The sequence below is a fragment of the Xyrauchen texanus genome, chromosome 8, assembly GCF_025860055.1.
Source record: "Xyrauchen texanus isolate HMW12.3.18 chromosome 8, RBS_HiC_50CHRs, whole genome shotgun sequence".
Classification (NCBI taxonomy): Eukaryota; Metazoa; Chordata; class Actinopteri; order Cypriniformes; family Catostomidae; genus Xyrauchen; species Xyrauchen texanus.
In genome coordinates, this window is record NC_068283.1 from 28,059,135 (window position 1) to 28,079,645 (window position 20,511).

General features: G+C 45.0%; 1 pseudogene; it reads right to left on the reverse strand.

The window, feature by feature from the left end:
• Window positions 1-3,886: 3,886 nt before the first annotated feature.
• LOC127648133 (eukaryotic translation initiation factor 3 subunit D-like) lies at window positions 3,887-19,477 on the reverse strand (annotated as a pseudogene).
• Between the last annotated feature and the right edge of the window lie 1,034 nt (window positions 19,478-20,511).

The following is a 20,511-nucleotide window of genomic DNA, read 5'->3' on the forward strand; positions in this document are numbered from 1 at the left end:
TCCGCCCCTCAAGCCTCTCGAGCCTGCCTGGGCTCCGCCCCTCAAGCCTCTCGAGCCTGCCTGGGCTCCGCCCCTCAAGCCTCTCGAGCCTGCCTGGGCTCCGCCCCTCAAGCCTCTCGAGCCTGCCAGGGCTCCGCCTCCTGAACCTCTCGAGCCTCCTACGGCTCCGCCCCCAGAGCCTCTCGAGCCTCCTGCAGCTCCGCCTACGGGGCCTCCTGTGGTTCCACCCCCAGAGCCTTCTACGGCTCCGCCTCCAGAGCCTCCGATTGCTCCGCCTCTCGATCCACTCAAGCCTTTGACGGCTCCGCCCCCAGAGCCTCTTGAGCCTCCTACGGCTCCACCTCTCGAGCCACTCAAGCCTTCGACGGCCCCGCCCTCAGAGCCTCCCGAGCCTCCTACGGCTCCGCCACCCGAGCCTCCTACGGCTCCGCCGTTCGAGCCACTCAAGCCTTCGATGGCTCCGCCCTCAGAGCCTCCTATGGCTCCGCCTCCCGAGCCTCCTCCGGCACCGCCTCTCAAGCCACTCAAGCCTTTGGCGGCTCCACCCTCAGAGCCTCCTACGTCTCTACCCCCAGAGACTCCAGAGTCTTCGTGGTCTCCGCTCCTAGAGCCTCCCACGGTGCCGCCTACCTCGGCTCCGCCTCCTGAGCCTCTTTCAGCTCCACCTCCCGAGCCTCTCCCGGCTCCGCCTCCGAAGCCTCCATTGGCTCCGTCTTCAGAGCCTTCATTGCCCTCGCCTCCTTCGGCTCCGCCTCCTGAACCTCCTTCAATTCCTCCTCCCGAGCCTCTCCCGGCTCCGCCCCCGAAGCCTCCATTGGCTCTGTCTTCAGAGCCTTCTTCGCCCTCGCCACCTTCGGCTCCACCTCCAGTGGCTCCGCCTTCTGAGCCTTCTACACCATCGCCTCCCTTGGCTCCGCCCAACACTGTTCCGCCTCCTGACCTGCCCAAGGCCTTACCACCTGAGTCTGCCATGGCCCTGCCTAAGCCTCCTTTGGCGCCGCCTCCTAAGTCTTCTATGGCTCTGCCTCCGAAGTCCTCCTTGGCTCCGCCTCACATGGCTCTGCCAGCCTCTGTCCTGTGGCCTCTTCCCAGAGCTCCTGACCCAGTCCCAGTCCCGTGGCCTCTTCCCAGGCCCCCTGACCCAGCCCCTGTCCGGTGGCCTCCACCCAGGCCTCCTGACCCAGTCCCTGTCCACTGGCCTCCTCCCTGGTCCCCCAAACATGTCCTTACCCTGTGGCCAGCTCCCAGACCACTGAAACCTGACCCCGCCCGGTCGATACCACCCCGGCCTCCTAAACCTATCCCTTTGTGCCCCCATGGACTGCCTGGTTGTCCCTTGTGCCCCCGTGGACTGTCTCATCTCCCTTTGTGCCCCCCGTGGACTGTCGCATCTCCCTTTGTGCCCCCGTGGACTGTCTCATTTCCCCTCGTGGCCCCCCGGACTTCCTGCCTGCCCTCTATGCCCCTTGGACTGCCTCCTTGTTCTTGTGCCCCCCCCCCTGGTCTGCCTGTCTGCCCCCGGACTTCCTGCCTGCCCAGTGTTCCCCCCCTGGTCTGCCTGTCTGCCCATGTGCCCACTTGGACTGTCTGTTTGCCCCTGGTGCCCTCATGTTGTTCTTATGGATTTTTGTCTTTTGTTGTGTGTTATTAAGGATCGTCTGGTATCCGATCCTTAAGGGGGGGCTATGTAACGGTTACCCTGTCTTGTCCCTCTGTTGCCCTTTGTTTTGTAATTTTGTCACTTTTGGTATTTCTTAGTTTTCACTTTAGTCCCTTATTTAACTCCACAGTCCTCTGTTAGCGTTAGTGTTCACTGTTCATTGTTTACACCTGCCCTTGTTAATTTGCCTTTGGTTTCTGTTAATCACCTTGTTATCTTGTTTGAGTTCTGTTCTTTCATTGGCCCCTTTTCCCATGTTTGTGTATTTATACTCCGTGTCTTTGTTCAGTCTTTGTCGATCGTTGTTTGATGTTAGCCTGATGTGTGCTTCTCTCCCTTGTTCCCTGTTTGACTCTACCGTGGTTACCTTAACTAGTTTATGTTTCTTTTCCCCATCGTGGGTTGTTCTTTTGTTCATTTTGTGTTTTCTGATTAAATAAACTCAAACTGCGTTTGGATCCGCATCTCCTCGTCAGCCTCGTTATTCAAACGTTACACATATACAGGTGAAACTCGAAAAATTAGAATATCGTGCAAAAGATCATTAATTTCAGTAATTCAACTTAAAAGGTGAAACTAATATATTATATAGACTCATTACTAGCAAAGTAAGATATTTCAAGCCTTTATTTGATATAATTTTGATGATTATGGCTTACAGCTTATGAAAACCCCAAATTCAGAATCTCAGAAAATTAGAATATTGTGAAAAGGTTCAGTATTGTAGGCTCAAAGTGTCACACTCTAATCAGATAAACACCTGCAAAGGGTTCCTGAGCCTTTAAATGGTCTCTCAGTCTGGTTCAGTTGAATTCACAATCATGGGGAAGACTGCTGACCTGACAGTTGTGCAGAAAACCATCATTGACACCCTCCACAATGAGGGAAAGCCTCAAAAGGTAATTGCAAAAGAAGTTGTATGTTCTCAAAGTGCTGTATCAAAGCACATTAATAGAAAGTTAAGTGGAAGGGAAAAGTGTGGAAGAAAAAGGTGCACAAGCAGCAGGGATGACCGTAGCCTGGAGAGGATTGTCAGGAAAAGGCCATTCAAATGTGTGGGGGAGCTTCTCAAGGAGTGGACTGAGGCTGGAGTTACTGCATCAAGAGCCACCACACACAGATGGGTCCTGGACATGGGCTTCAAATGTCAAACGTCTTACCTGGGCTAAAGAAAAAATGTACAGGTCTGTTGCTCCTTGGTCCAAAGTCCTCTTTTCTGATGAGAGCAAATTTTGCATCTCATTTGGAAACCAAGGTCCCAGAGTCTGGAGGAAGAATGGAGAGGCACACAATCCAAGATGCTTGAAGTCCAGTGTGAAGTTTCCACAGTCTGTGTTGGTTTGGGGAGCCATGTCATCGGCTGGTGTTGGTCCACTGTGCTTTATTAAGTCCAGAGTCAACGCAGCTGTCTACCGGGACATTTTAGAGCACTTCATGCTTCCTTCAGCAGACAAGCTTTATGGTGATGCTGACTTCATTTTCCAGCAGGACTTGGCACCTGCCCACACTGCCAAAAGTACCAAAACCTGGTTCAATGACCATGGTATTACTGTGCTTGATTGGCCAGCAAACTCGCCTGACCTGAACCCCATAGAGAATCTATGGGGCATTGCCAAGAGAAAGATGAGAGACATGAGACCAAACAATGCAGAAGAGCTGAAGGCCGCTATTGAAGCATCTTGGTCTTCCATAACACCTCAGCAGTGTCACAGGCTGATAGCATCCATGCCACGCTGCATTGAGGCAGTAATTAATGCAAAAGGGGCCCAAACCAAGTACTGAGTACATATGCATGATTATAATTTTCAGAGGGCCGACATTTCTGTATTTAAAATCCTTTTTTTTATTGATTTCATGTAATATTCTAATTTTCTGAGATTCTGAATTTGGGGTTTTCATAAGCTGTAAGCCATAATCATCAAAATTATATCAAATAAAGGCTTGAAATATCTTACTTTGCTTGTAATGAGTCTATATAATATATTAGTTTCACCTTTTAAGTTGAATTACTGAAATTAATGAACTTTTGCACGATATTCTAATTTTTCGAGTTTCACCTGTATATATTCGTAATAGAAAGGGTCATTTGTATTGCCTCCAAGCTCCAGTAGTTTATGATGATTAAACAGAGACATCACAACAGCATACGAATAATGAATTATCTTTATTCAGCTCTGACAGTATTAAAAATACATAATACCACCAGCTGTGGTAGTTAATGATCACTTAATTGTCTTCATCTGTTGGAGAAATCAAACAATTTAGAAACATAAGTAACTTAAAAAATTATGGATACAGGAATTTAAGTGAAAAACTATTAATCTGTTCTCTTCACCCTCTTTGTCTTCTTCCTCTTCCTCATCATCCTCCCATTCATCTTCATCAGAGCTGAAGATCCCATCAGGCAGGCTGTACACCCTGATTACTTGCTGTTAAAGAAACACACATGTGATTTAACTGTAGCACTTGGAGAGTTATGCATTCAAAACACCTTACATTAGGCCAGAAAAGAGGTGATTGCTACTGTCACATGTCGAGTTTATTTACAGCATAGTGTTACAGATAATTTCAAATTAACAACATACCAGTAGTCACCTTTATGGTTTTAACACAACTATGCAGGTGTGTTAAAACAGTAGATTTATTTAGTACACAAGCTGTGATTGATTAGATAGATTTTGTGGCTCAGGAAAAACAACTCCTTTTGATAATCTTCTCAATTCACACAAAGGCATTTAGATATTCCAGCAGTGTAGCAGTACATGTCAAAAAGATCTTAATTCTGCAGAATGACAGACAGCTCTCTCCTCAACTTATTTGGGTCTTTGAGAATTAGGAATTGCGACAGATGTCGATAACACAGCGCAGGATGCCCCAGGCATTCTCCATGCTCAGGTTAATTTGGCTGGCAAACTTGTTGGGCTTGAACTGCTGTGTGCCCAGGACGACATGCCTAGATGAGTCCTTTACATGGTAACGAAAGACATGCCTAAAGTGAGGGTTTCTTAATTAGCCATGAGCCTTTTGTAGTTTAATATTTAAAATAAAACACATAAATGAAGGCACATGTCTTGGTCAGAAATCAGATGAGAGATATACAGAAAGACAAAAACATTCATTCCATACATCATACATAAAGGGTTATAATTAGGCATTCGATTGAATGTGTTAAACAACGCTTTAAAAAAATGTATGCGATTAATCATGACCCCTGATGTGTTTTTCTACCATTGGAGCAATTCAAGTTTGAATTACATGTTCATGCTTTATAAGCAGAGTCATCAGGGGGCAGTTGGCACACCTCAACAAACTTCACATGTAGCGCTAAGCAGGACTAAGCACAGAATTCAGAGATCAATGTTTTTCAAAGTTTCAACTACGTTTAACTTGGCACAGTATCCTAAAAACACAGTGTTTATGACTCTAAAACCAGTAAGATGCTACAAAAGTGTAACACAGGAACGTGTCCTGTGAGAACAGTAGAGACTGACCAACTAAACTGCGAAATGGATGGCTGTAAACAATAAACAGTATATTTGTTTTTAAGCCACTTTTTGTGTTGACTCATCATGCTTTATTGGCTGCAAGAATAATGCAATATATTTTAATCTGAATACATACATGAAAAGTATTCAGACCACTTCATTTTTGTTTGTTTCATTTTATGTTGCAGCCTTATGCTAAAATGCTTAAAACTATTATTTTTTAACATCAATCTACACCCCATACCCCATAATGACACAGCAAAAAAACGATTTTTTATAACTTTATAATATATATATATATCAACGTTTTGTAGTTTTGTATTATATATATATATAAAATACAAAACTACAAAACGTTGACACTTGAAATTTAGCTCATCTTTGAGATGTTTCTACACTTAGATTGGAGTGCACCTGTGGCAAATTCAATTGATTGGGCATATCAGAGCAAAAATCAAGCCAAGAGGTCAAAGGAACTGTCTGCAGAGTTCAGAGATAAGATTGTGTTGAGGCACAGATCTGGGGAAGGCTACAAAAAAGTTTTGGCTGAATTGAAGGTTCCCAAGAGCACAGTGGCCTCCATAATTCATCATAATTCTTAAATGGAAGAAGTTTGGAACAACCAGGACTCTTCCTAGAGCTGGCCACATGGCCAAACAGAACAATTGGGGGGAGAAGGGCCTTTGTATGAGTGACCAAGAACCTGATGGTCACTCTGGTTGCGCTCCAGAGATCATGCGTTAACTGTAGATGGGAGAAACTTGCAGAAGGACAACACTCCACTGATCTGGGCTTCATGGCAGAGTGGCCAGACAGAAGCCTCTCCTCAATGCAAGACACGCGAATGCCTGCTTGTAATTTGCAAAAAAAGCTCCTAAAGGACTAACAGACTGTAAGAGGTTCTCTGGTCTGATGAAATGAAGATTGAATTGTTTGGCCTCAATTCCATGTCTGGAGGAAACCAGGCTCATCACCTGCGCAATTACATTCCAACTATAAAGCATGGTGGTGGTGGTAGCATCATGCTGTGGGTTTTTTTTTTTTCGGTGGCAGGTACTGGGAGACTGGTCAGGGTTGAAGGAAAGCTGAATGCAGCAAAAAACAGAGATATCCTTAATGAAATCCAGATGTGCAAAGCTTGTTGCATACCCAAAAAGACTTGAGGCTGTAATCGCTGCCAAAAGTGCTTCAACTAAGTACTGGGTCTGTAGAGACATTTATGTCTTATTAAAGTTTTTTTATTTTTAAAAATAAATTTTTTGTATGCAACATAACAAAATATGAAATATGATTGCTATCATGGGCACTTCAAAATACCATAACAAATTCCAGATAAACTTTTAGCCAAATTGTTTAGATTTTTCTTGTCGCACAGTAGTTTTTATCGCATCAACGAATAAAGATTCATAACACTGCATGTATGCAGCAAAAATGACACATGCACACTCTGATGTAAACAAACCGCCGTGGACTGGCTGAAGAAGGAACACAGCCGATGCTTTATCCGCCTTCTAATAGGGTTAAGTCGGAAAAGTGGAAGCATTTTAGGTTCCATAAAAATGTAGAGGGATTGTTGATTGGGATGGTTTCCCTTTGAGCAAAACATGTGGCAGAAAATGGCAGAGAAACACGGAAAAACAACTTGTTTGCTCATCTGCAGGACAATCATTGCATGCAATTCAGTGAGATAAATGTAAGTTGTGACAGTTCTGCTCATTTTTCCAAACTGTTTTTGAAATCTGAGAGTATACACTGTAAGAAACAACTAACTAAGATGACAAAGAAAGTGAACTGTTTTTGCCATTTGCAGATAATGTGTAGCTTGCTTTCAAAAGGTCAAAGAGTAGTTCGCTAAAACGTATCGGTTACCTAACGTAACCTCGGTTCTCTCTAGATGAGGGAACGAGTATTGCGTAAGCTAGCTTACGCTACGGGAAAGATTCATCTTTTCTGAGATATTGAAGCCAAAAAATTATCCTTAATTTTTGTATCCATTGTCAACGCAGTGCGGCAGCTGCAGACCTTGAGCGGGCTAGCAACTGCTGCAGCCTATAGACGAGCATGGGCGAACTCGCATCCAATGAGAGGCGTCCGCGCGCTCACTGCAACAAAGCCCGCCAAAATGGGCGTGACTAGAGTGCATATAAGCGTAGTTCGTAGGCTGGAACCCTGGTTTTCATTGACTGAAGCGAAAAGTCGCTCGTGGCGCGAGCATGGCCGGCTACGCAATACTCGTTCCCTCATCTAGAGAGAATCGAGGTTACGTTAGGTAACCGATACGTTCTCTTACGAGAGGTTCTCTCGTATTGCGTAAGCTAGCTTACGCTACGGGAACCCATTGTCAACACCGTGCGCGCCAAGCATCCACTGTATGAGCCCCAGAGAATTAAGGGGGACCCGGGGAGCCCTTATGAGTGGGGAAATAATATTTGGCCGGCAAGAATGCGGGTCATTGATTGTGTAATACATAAGCACATAGTGGGAAGGGAACGACAGAGCGGCGGTGCCGGTCTGTGTGGAATGTGTCCCATCAGTGCAGCTCACCAGGGAGCTGTAGCGTATTAAACCGCTAGTAGTTTTGCCTGCAGAGCGGGCACTTCCATATTGTAAAATCTGACAAAGGTGGAGGGGAAGTCCATCCCGCTGCCACACATATGTCGTGAATGGAAATCCCGCTGGACCATGCCCACGAGGATGCCATGCCTCTAGTGGAGTGAGCCCTAATGCCCAACGGGCATGGCAGGTCTTTTGATGCGTATGCAGCAGCAATAGCGTCCACTATCCATCTAGATAGTGTCTGTTTCGAGGCGGCGAGACCTTTGGTGCGCCCTCCGAACGAAACGAAAAGCTGCTCAGAGCGTCTGAAAGCGGCGGAGCGCGCAGTATACAATCTCAGTGCTCTGACCGGGCAAAGGAGATTGGCGTCGCGTTCGCTATCGGGTGCTGGCAGCGGCGATAGGGAAATGACCTGTGCTCTGAAAGGAGTACCGATCACCTTGGGAACATAGCCGTGTCTAGGCTTTAATATGACCTTGGAGTCACTTGGTCCAAACTCAAGACACGCAGCGCTGACAGACAGCGCGTGAAGGTCTCCCACACGTTTGACTGATGACAGGGCAGTCAGAAAAACGGTTTTGAGTGAAAGGTATTTCAAATCCACGGATTGAAGTGGTTCGAAAGGGGGGGCTTTCATAGTTTCGAGAACTATAGAAAGATCCCAGATAGGAACCGATGGGGGCGTGGGGGTTCATCCTTCTAGCTCCCCTGAGGAAGCCGGATGACCAGCTCGTTTTACCCCATGACTGGCCGTGCAGGGGTTCAGTGAACGCCGCAACGGCCGCCACATACACTTTGAGCGTGGATGGGGATCTGCCCTTATCCAGCAGCTCTTGTAGAAATACGAGCAGCGACGACACCCCACATGTCCGCGGGTCCAGGTTTCGGTCGGTGCACCATTTTGAGAACACAGACCATTTTGACGCATAGAGTCTTCTCGTGGAAGGGGCTCTAGCGTGTATGATGGTGTTTATTACTCCTTCTGGCAGAGCGACAGGTAGTCGTTGATCACCCACGCATGCAGCGCCCAGCGCTCTGGGTGGGGATGCCAGATTGTGCCGCGAGCTTGAGAGAGGAAATCTGCTCTCACTGGGATGGGCCACGGCGCTGTCAGTGACAGCTGCGTAAGCTCCGGGAACCATGTCTGATTCTCCCAACGTGGGGCTATGAGGAGCACCGAGTGACGCATTTCCCTGATCCTCTGCATTACCTGTGGCAATAGCGAGACGGGAGGGAAGGCGTAAGCGGGCGTCTGGGCCAGTCCTGGGCCAGCTGCGTCCTCGCTTCGAGAAAAATATTGGGCAGTGAGAGTTCTCTTTGGACGCAAAGAGGTCTATCTCCACTCTGCCGAATAGGTGCCATAACGTCTGGACTGTTTGAGCGTGCAGGGACCATTCCCTGGGGAATATTGTCTCTGGACAGTCTGTCCGGGCCGTCGTTCAGGTGGCCTGGCACGTCGCGTCGCCCTCAGCGAGCGCAGGTGGCACTGGGACCAACTCAGTATGCGTTTCGTCAGATGGAAGAGGTTCCTGGATCTGACACCGCCCTGACGGTTTAGGTAGGATACCACAGATCTGTTGTCCGAACGGACCAGGACGTGGTGACCCTGAATGACCGGGAGAAAGCGCCGCGGCGTGCATCGACCGCTATCATTTCCAGACAATTTATGTGAAGGAGCTTTTCCTGAACTGACCATAGGCCGAAAACCGGAGAGCCCTCGCGAGACCGCGCCCCAACCCGTGTTGGACGCGTCTGTCGAGATGACTTTTCGGCGAGATACAGCTCCCATTGTCACTCCCTGCTGATACCATTCGGCCACTGTCCAGGGCTGCAGAGCTGAAATACAGGTCTGAGTCACCTTGATGGGCTGGTGGCCTGTGGCCTAAGCCCGGCGAGACGCGGGTGTTTAGCCAATGCTGAAGCGAGCGATGTGCAGTAAACCCAGCTGAAGTACTGCTGCGGCTGAGGCCATGTAGCCTAGCACTCTCTGAAATTTCTTCAGAGGTGTGAGGCTGTTCATCTGAAATGACGCGGCTAGTCGCTGCACACGCGCGCGGCTGTGTAGATAAGCGAGCCGTCATTGCCACTGAGTCTAGTTCTATTCCAAGGAAGGAAATTGCCTGACTGGGCTGTAGTGAGCTCTTGGTCCAATTGACTGCAAGGCCCAAACTGTTCAGATGACTGAGGAGAACTGTCCTGTGAGACAGAAGCTCCGTATGTGATTGTGCCAAAATCAGCCGATCGTCCAAATAGTTCAGAATTCGCAAACCCTGACTCCGCAGGGGTGCGAGCGCCAGCGTCCATGCACTTCGTGAAAGTACGGGTGCTAAGGACAGGCCGAACGGAAGGACGGTGTATTGATAAACCTGGCCGTCGAAGACGAATCTCAAGAATGGCCTGTGACGGGATTTATCTGAATCTGAAAGTATGCATTTTTCAGATCGAGAGAAATAAACCAGTCCCCTGGCGCACATCGCGCGAGGAGTTTGCTGGTTGTAAGCATTTTGAGCGGTCTTTTGCAAGCGCTTTGTTCAAAACCCTGAGATCTAATATTGGTCTGAGGCCGCCGTCTTGGGGACAAGAAAATAACGGCTGTAAAACCCCGACTTCGCTCAGGGAGGCGGCACTCTCTCTATGGCCCTTTTGCACAGAAGGTTTGCTATTTCTGAGCGAAGCATGCACGCTGCTTCCGTGTTCAAAGTAGTTTCGAGCAGCTCTGAAGCAAGGAGGACGGCGATCAAACTGTAGCAAATAGCCCTGTTTTATTGTGCTTAACACCCATTCGGATATCCTTGGAATATCTTCCCACGCTTTGAAGCGTAATGTTAGAGGGTGAATGGCCAAATCGCTCTGATTGCCGCACACAGCAGCTGAACAGAATGTGTGAGCGCTTACTGTGCTTATGCTGGACTGCTCGCAGACAGCATGGACAGGCTGTTCTGTGAGTGACTTCCGATTGAGGTGAATGGGGAAAGAGTCACGTCTGTTAAGTGATGCGCAAGCATAGCCACGGGCACGGGACTTACATACAGAGAAGTGTTTGCTGGCCGTGTGACAGAGCGGGCAGAGAATGGTAGCGCGCGTATTACGTGAGCGCATTTATTGACTCTAACAATGGAGTGGTTCAGTAACCGCTTTTGAGTGTGCTCTGATGGGGACACGGAACGTGTAATGCTTGTGTGTAGAGGTGAACACTAGATTGTGGGCACACTTTCTACACATAAGGCTGGTCGTGTGACAGAGCGGCCAGAGAATGGAGCGCCTGACGGATTCGGTGGGTGCGTTTATTAACCCTAACACTCGAGCCGGTCGTAACTGCTTTATGTGAGTGTGCTCTGATAGGGACACGGGACGTGTAATGCTTGTGTGTAGGGGTGAACACTGAATTGTGGGCACATTTTCTACACATAAGGCTTTATTTTGAGTCGCCGTGGAAACGCCGTTTGAGTGCAGGCAAGCGGGTAATATCACCGGCTTGTTGGCTGCTGAATCCACCACTGCTGTAGCCTGAGAGAAGGGGACTGATAGGGGCGTACTGGGACTTACATACAGCTGGCCGTGTGACAGAGCGGGCAGAGGAGAGGCAGCGCGCGGGCTCGTGGGCGCTTTTTAACTCTAACACTCGAGCCGGTCGTGAACAGCTTATGTGAGTGTGCTCTGATAGGGACACGGGATGTGTAATGCTTGTGTGTAGGGGTGACGCTGGATTGTGGGCACATTTTCTACACATAAGGCATGTTTACTCTTTACAAGATTTCTTTGAGTCGCCGTGAAAGCGGCGTTTGAGTGCAGAGCAAGCGGGTAGTATCACCGGCTTGTTGGCTGCTGAATCCACCACTGCAGTAGCCTGAGAGAAGGGGACTGACAGGGGCAAAGCTTTGACGGTGGTCCAGCCGTGGCGGGACTGAGCCGTCGTTTTCTCAACAACGCTAGGAGGACTTCGGTTGCTCAGGTTTCAGTACAATCTTAGGCCGAGGCCCGCAGAGGCGGCGGTCTGCGGCTGCTGTCTGAGCCTGATCGAGGGCGGCCGCCCTGTCGACGCTGAGAAGTCTGGCTTGTTGAGCTGGGCGCTGTGAAGAGGCTCGTGCAGGAGGCTGGTCACGTGGGCGGCCTGCAGAGGAGCTAGCAGCGATGAGGCAGAAAGAGATTCATGGCTTGAGCTCGAGAACGGTCAACAATGCCACTCACCGCGGAACCGAAGAGACCGGACAGAGAGCGCGGCGTAGTGCGTTCAGCTTCTCCCAAGTCGGCTAGTCAGATCTGAAACAGCCTCTGTCTGTAAGACGGCCATGGAATGCAGAGCAGATGCGGCTTGGCCGGCGGCGGTATAGGCGCTGACCAACACAGGCAGAAGTAGTTCTGCAGGCCTTAGGCGGGAGCACCAGCTTAGACCGCCATCTCGCGGAGGGCGGGCAAAGGTCGCGGCGTGGAGTCTGTTGGGGGCCTGCTCAGGGGCGGTGACCACTCGAGCCCGAGGCGGTCGATGGCCTGTGTGAGGGCGCGTGGTTCCCCTTCGACTCTGGCGCTGGTCCTGCTGGATTCCTGGGCGAGGAGGAGGCGTGTGAGCCTGACCACTCCTCGCTGTCGAAGCCATGATGGAACAGCCCTTATCCTCCGCTTCTTAGTCCGAGATGGCAGCAGAGCAGCCGCTCGGCGGCAACTGCGGCGTCCCGGTGGGCGTGGAGGGTGAAGTCGATGCTTTCGAGGGAGGGGCTCCGGCGAGGCAATCGCTTCTACCACTGGTTCCGGCAGCCTTTGAGAGCGGCGCTTTTACTGCTGCGGCTGAATGGAAGGCGGCAGCGGCGTTCGGTCCTGAGCGCCGAGTCGAGCCCGCAGGGTCGACATCGAAGCTCCTCGCAGAGATCGCATCCGCCTTCAGCGGGTGAGCTCTGCGCCCCAGTCCCAGGCAGAGAGCGCAGATGGCGTTGCGGTCTCCGGTGCTGAGAAGAGCGCGGCATGAGGCGCAAGTGGAGCGAGGCATCTTTAAAAGACGCTCTTACTCTTTTGTGAAGTTCATAAGAACTAGCTTGCTTTAAAAGGATACGTCGCCGGATGGCGTAGCTTCGCAGGACGGCTGAAGGTGGCGAAGACGGCCGGCTTCTTCGGCGCTGTCCACGCTTGCTTGATGCCCCTCGAACAGCGATGCGGCTTCCAGTTCAGAGATGCGAAGAGCTTCGCTGAAGAGATGAAAATCAGGGTTCCAGCCTACGAACTACGCTTATATGCACTCTAGTCACGCCCATTTTGGCGGGCTTTGTTGCAGTGAGCGCGCGGACGCCTCTCATTGGATGCAAGTTCGCCCATGCTCGTCTATAGGCTGCAGCAGTTGCCGCAGAGCAACCTATGAGCTCGCTAGCTAGCCCGCTCAAGGTCTGCAGCTGCCGCACTGCGTTGACAATGGATACAAAAATTAAGGATAATTTTTTGGCTTCAATATCTCAGAAAAGATGAATCTTTCCCGTAGCGTAAGCTAGCTTACGCAATACGAGAGAACCTCTCCTAAGAGAACACCACTTTCACACATTTACGTTCGCGTCTTGTAGTAACTCAAATACAGTTGTAATCAGTTAACAGTATGTCCTGTAATTAATAATGGCATTGTGGTACAATGATGATTTCAATATCAAGTTCAAGTTTGAACACAACATAATCGTACATTGCCATAGAGTGTGAATGAACTTACTTTTATTATATTTATAGCTAGCTCCTAGGAATATATTAGCAACTGGCTTGACATCGAGAAAAAAAAAAACATGCATACTATTGTTGTAGGAGCTGGCTTGATAAAATTACAATTTAAACATTAGTCTCAACAAGACAAGGCCTGTACTGATCTGTATTCATCAGTGGCCCATTGGCATAATGACCATTTAACTATGAAGACATCAACGTAATGTTATATTTGGCTATGTATCTATGGTGTTGATAGTAGTTTTTTAAACGTTCAGGGTTTAGTTCAAAGTTCTTTGTTAAAGTAATTAAACTTATTAAGAGAACAACAATAAAGTTTGTTTATGATTCAACCCTTTTTTGTAATGTAATTCAATACCGCAATTATACTGTATAACCCTTATTATTCTTAGTAAAACTTTAAGTTGCAGTATATTTAAAGGTGGCTATGCTCCATGTGAACAGCAGAGGTCAGCACACACCTGTAGGCAACAGACGCCACCCCACTCTTCTCCATGTCCTCCTCGACAAATGGGCTAGGATTGGGGAACTTGTGTGTCTCTCTCCTCCCTGACACCAAAACAACAATCAAAAATAGCATTCATACAAATGTGTTTGCCTGAGAACATCTATATTGTTAATGATCAGGCTTAAAATACACTGTGATATTGTCAGGTTATAGTCGAATAGCAAAAACATACCATTCTGAGACATTGCTGGCTGAAATTGTGGTTGATGTAGGTGGCCTCCATTGCCAGGTTTTGGGGGGAATTGAGGGAGCTGCCTTCATCCTGAGGTGGCTCGTTCACAGTCTCACTCACGGTAAGCAGGTCTTCAAAGGAGAAACAGTTTTAGTTTTGACACAAAATGGAAAAACTGCAAAAATGCTATTCTATGGAGCAAACACACAGATAATTGGTACATTCATGATGATCTCTATCCCTTTTGATCACTGAATTTCCATGACTTCTTCATGAGTTGATATTTAACCATAATTTTACAAAGATTGAACTCACCTAAAAATAAATAAATTGGGCTGATGAAATATCTTTGAGTTGAGCATAAACATGTTTGTTTTTAACTCTTCTATGGCTATTTTCATAGGGAAATCCAGGTTTAAATATAAAAACTTTACAACATGTTTAAGTTTAAATTGTAATAAAAAAATGCACTGATTCTGGACCGATTTTGTAATTTATTAGACACTATACTGTTTAGAAGCATGTATTTTCAAAAGCGCAACAACAAAAGCTTATGCTTACCAAAATCAGAGTTGTCTTTCTTGTCAAAAAAGAGCTTGTTGCCCACATGCTGAACTATAATATCCCAGGAGTTGACAGAGTGTGTACAGCACATCAGAGTTGCCAGGATGGCATTGGTGGCAAACATATTTCCCTGGGTCTTAGCCAGCTGTGGTGAGTTCAGATTAGCTGAATTAACACTACCATTTATAGCAGAGTCTGTCAATAAAGTTGTCAGACAGAAGCAGCAATGCCAACTGAAGACTAGCAGTGCAAGTGTGCTTCATTGTACCTTGCGTATCACAGGTTCGTCAGTGGTGGTAAAAGTGTGGAAGATCCTCTTGAGAGGTTTCTCATTGAGAGTGGTGATGCGATCGTAGTACTCAAGAGCTCCACAGCACTCACTGGTAAAGAGAAAAGCAATGAAGGGCTCCCTCAAGAGCCAATGCACTCATAGCAAATTATTTCATAATAATATGGTTGATGACAGGATGCTCACATGTCGAGTGGGTCAGCCACATCTGTGTATCGCATCTTCACCTCCTCTTTCACCTCCCAGTCACTGTGCACCTCCACTGAGGAGTCCCTGGGCTTAAGCTGCGCCTGAGGTGAAGAGGAAAGGAAAGGTGAGGAGCTGTGGGGCTGGAGATCAGTGAAAAAGATGAAAAGAGATACAACTTCAATATACCGATGACACACACATTTTATACCTGTGTCTGTTTTTGAGAGTGGTTTTAAAAAACTGGAAGGCAACCTACAAGGAAGGGGGATTTGCAATTCATGCAAGATCAGAGCGCCACAAGCAAGCAAGCCATGTTTGCATTTAAAGACTTTACTTGTGAAATAAATGAACATGAAACATTCATTTGATTTTAAATTGCTTTATTAGCTTACTTCTAGAGATTGCAGTAATACATGACATGGTAAACAATTACTTGAAATAATCATGAAAGTAGGTTAAAATACATGTTAAAAGTGTGCCCCCCTGAGGCAAAGAATTCCAAAGGAGACACCTCATGCATCCTCCGAATTCCCTTAAAAGAAGGTCTCATTCGAAGTGTCCTACTCACTTTTATGAAACGAGACAGCCTCAACGTATGCAGCAGACAAATGCAACCTTCGGAGGACGCAGCCTTCCAAACACCTTTTTATTTGTATTTTGGAAACACTGGCAAACCGGTATGTAGGAGTTTTGATTTGTCCTTCCTAGTGTTCACACAAAGCTTACACCACTGAAGGTAATGCAAGTCTTAAAAGGTTTTGTGCACTTTCAGAAATAGCCAAGAGAATATAAAATTTCTATTATACTATATGTATATATTGTTATTCTTTAAAAAAACAGAATGTAAGGTATAACAAGTTTGCAGTTACAACGTGCAATTTTTTTTAACTCAAACAATTTTTCAGGATTTCACCCATAAAACGCTTTTGGCTTTTTATGGGTGTAACTTTTCTACACCACTGTTTAAGCATCCTTCATAGAAACCGCCCAAACTTCCTTTCAGTTATTGAAGAAGAAAATATGTGGGTCTGTGACAGTGGGCAAGCAATCTAGGAAAGAAAAATTTTATTGATTTTTTTTCCAGATTTTCTTTCTAAGAACCATAATTGACAGCATATACAAACAAAAATCTACTTTTCTTCAATGAAAATGTTTATTTTCATAATAAAATAAATTATTAAACATTACAATTTCCCCCAAACTGCACTAAGTTACAGGATCTTCTCTGACTTAAACAACTCTCAAAATAAAGTGCTCTGTGACTGGAAAGAGGTAGAAATAACAATTAACTGAAAATTAGTTGCTTTGTATAACAAAACAGATGCCATTTTTGCTTTTTTTACTCGTCTATCAAAACAATTCCAAAGATTACAAGCCTATGAACAAAACTGAAGTGTCCAATACGCTCAGCATTGACATTAAGCTTACATTAGATATCCAAATATCAGTTGTAGAACTGATTGCTGATTCGGGTTCGGCTTGTAACAGACTGCGTGTGTGACATGAAACGAGATTAAACAACTCTGGCAACGTGATGTCGGAAAAGTACCGCCTACTCTGTATCGTGTAAGCTCAGTTTTTCCCAAGTTTAGCTTAAGTTCTGCCATATTGTATGTTTATTCTGCGGGAAGAGAAGCAAAACTGTTCTCTTTCATTTTAATAGAGCTTCTCCACTGGGTTAAGTTAATTTAAGGACATTGCAAGTTCAATTGCTTTCCTAATTAACCCAGAATGACTGGTGATGTGGTTCTGGAGCTCCCTGTTGCCAGTACCTCTATGGCTTCCTGTAAACATGTTGAAAAGCTCCTGCTGAGTGTCTGTTCTGACATCATATACACCAAAGTTGATTAGATCTCTCTACAAGCATTTGTGTCTTTTTTATATTTATTTATTTTTGTCTTTGCCTACAATAAAAATTACACACATTTACACTCTTGGCCTCATTAGGAGGAATTGGGAGTTTATTTGGGCAGTCTGGACCAAATTACTGAGAACTACTTTTTTTCAGTCATATGATCTTTTAAAATAATATGTTAAAGCAGATCAACTTCATTTGCTTTTCCCAAAATTGCAAGTCTGAGTCTGCAGTCACGCAAGGAAAGCTTTTCGTTGTACCCCGCAGCAAATAACAACACATTTGTGAGTGTTTCCTTCATACTGTGAGTGGGCTTGAATGTCCTTTCAGATTTCTACATTCTGTTAATTTGCTAGCCTATGCCACACATTTGAAGCTCTGTGAAAACCAAAAGAGGAACAATTTATCTGCCATGATTTGAGCATTATAGGTTTAGTATAGTTCAGAGAAGTAATGCAGCTTTATTTGTCTGGCTGTGATTTACAAGACACATGCAGTACTGCATTCAAACTGTAATCGTGTCAACATAGCAACAGCATAGCTTTGGAAGAAACATGGGTGGAGATACAGTATGTGACCATAATAGGTACATTTTGAACATGAAACTATTATTCTTTCAACCAGGTATTTATATATATATATATATATATATATATATATATATATATATATTATGTTTGGAGCAAAATAGAAACCAATCTTATTATTGTACTTCTACCACAAGACCTCACTTTTATTTGATTTTACAATTTCAATAAGTTAGTAGAACCAAGTCTGCTGTAATCCTTCAAATAAGAATGAATGTTTGAGTCACTGTGATGGAAAGAGTGAGTGTACATAAGACAATGCAATAGCAAATGCTGTTTAGAATTGGTTTCATTTGATTCCAGGAATGTAAACGATCTTTGAAACAATACTCTGCTTGAAAACATCAACTGAATATTGATATTATATATAATTATAATTTGAGTAGTATGAACTACCTTTTTGCAGCTTGAAAGTTTTGAAACCCACTGACTTGCATTGTGTGGACAAACACATCATACATCCTTCAAAACGTATTTGTGTTCCACAGAAGTAAAACATTTTGTTTTGCGGCCGCATAAGGATTTGTTAGTGATGATCATTTTGGGGTGAACTATTCCTTTTAATACCCACATTTAACCAGCCTTACCTTATCTGCTATATCTTTGAAGGTTTTTAGACTGTGTAAAATAGTTTGGATAGTTGAATTCTGTCCATATTTATATCAGATATAAGTCATACAAAAACTTGTTGGCATGTTGAATCTTCACATTTTAGAGAGATGACGTCATCAACGTCCACAGTTGGGTGGAAGGGAATAATAGGTGTGGAGAGCCAATCAGCACACATGCATCAAATGATTAAGAGTAAAGTGTCTTGAGTCATGCCAGTAAGGAAAGTTAAACTGGTAACAGCCACATTACAAACCAGAATTAAGTGCATTAGTTACTGCCTTTATGTGTGCGTGAATGTACAAGTCAGAAATAGAGCAATTTGCTTGAATTTTGGGTTCAAATGCACTTGCATGATAATAGTAAATCTTTTAAATATTGCATCTAAGGTTATGACAATGTGGAGAGATCTGTATTGACAAGATTCAAGGGAGAGTTTCAGAAAGAATCCATTACTTAATTTCTTCATTCGCCTTTCATATTTTTACTATTTTTCTACCTTCCAGCTTGCATCTCAAATGCTTTTTTTTCTTCATCCACCCACTTACCTTTCAATCCAATGTCAGCACATAAAACTTTCTTTCTGTCTCCTTGTCTTCAGCTGCCAGCCTTTTGGTCTCTTAGCAACATGACTAATTTCCTTCAAGACTAGCCCAAAATCAAGTTGTTCAAGTTGCAGTGTATGTGATTTAGAATTTGGACTTCTTGCTCTCAACTTCTCTTTAGTTCTGTACATGTAAATTAATTATTTTTTTAACTTCTGTAATGACAATGTTTAAATGCAGTAATAAAACCATTCAGATGCATAATTTGGCTGTTTGGATCACTGTATGCTGTTGCCTAATAATGAAGGAAATGAATAAGTTTGTCTTCTGTAATTGCATTATTTAAAAGCAGTAATTAAAACATGTTATGAAATGGAGCATGTGGATTTGTACTTAAACCTTTGTGCCACATCCAGTATAGACTGCTTATAAATCTCCTTTTTCTCCAGTAGTAAATAAAAACTAGATAGGTGAAGTTTGGCCAAAGTCCCTTTTAACCCTGCTACAAACCGGTTTAACTAGCATGCAGCCCATGGCTCAGGTACCTACCACCGTCATATCATCAGCAAACGTAATGATGGCATTGCAGATATGTGTTGCCACACAGTCATGTGTGTACAGGGAATACAGGAGTGGGCTGAGAACACAGCCCTGCAGGGCTCCAGTGTTGAGGGTCAGTGATGAGATGTTGTTGCCCATTCTAACCACCAAGTCTTCTGACACCTTGCGATCGCTCTGTGCTTCCTATCTTTAATCTTATCTATCATGACCATAATTCATTTATTCATTTTAAACTGTTACAATGCATATAAATATGGGCCAGCATGGCATGGTCGTGGTCTTACGTGTTCTAACCAGTAGAAGCCTATGGCTTTTACCAAGGGTCTGTTGAATGCTTGATTCTGATTGGTTCATGGAAGTTGTAAGGTTTGCAATTATTTTTCACGGAAACGCGTGGCTATAAAGTACTCCCCAGAATGAAGAGAGAATTTTCATTTTTGGGTGAACTATCCCTTTAAAACAAAATCCATTGTGATCAGTATGACAGCTCGTCACAACTGCCGCTAGAGGGAGAAATATGACAGTCGCACACAAGTGTGAAAAGGCAGCTTAACATTATGCTGGCTTTTTCAAGCCAACATAATAAAATATTTCAGATCAGTTTTTTAATACAAAGAATTACTTTTAAATTTAAATGAACACACACACACACACACACACACACACACACACACACACACACACACACACACACACACACACACACACACACACACACACACACACACATGTTGTGTTTCCATGTTTTATGGGGACTTTCCATAGACATAATGGTTTTTATACTGTACAAACTTTATATTCTATCCCCTAAACCTAACCCTACCCCTAAACCTAACCCTCACAGAAAACTTTCTGCATTTTTACATTTTCAAAAAACATAATTTAGTATGATTTATAAGCTGTTTTCCTCATGGGGACCAACAAAATGTCCCCACAAGGTCAAAAATTTCGGGTTTTACTATCCTTATGGGGACATTTGGTCCCCACAAAGTGATAAATACACGCTCACACACACACACACACACACACACACACACTTTTGCATGAACTATTAGATTTACCAGGATTTCTGTATAAATTAGTCTACACTACATGTCATGTTTAAGATGTGTTCAATAAAGACATGAAAATGCGATCTTGTTGGAATTGTTTTTGTATGACATCCAGGTAAAGCCATGTTTAAATATTTTAATGAGAGCATTTTATCTTTTTGGGAGCTAAGTGTGCCTCTGGTAGTCTA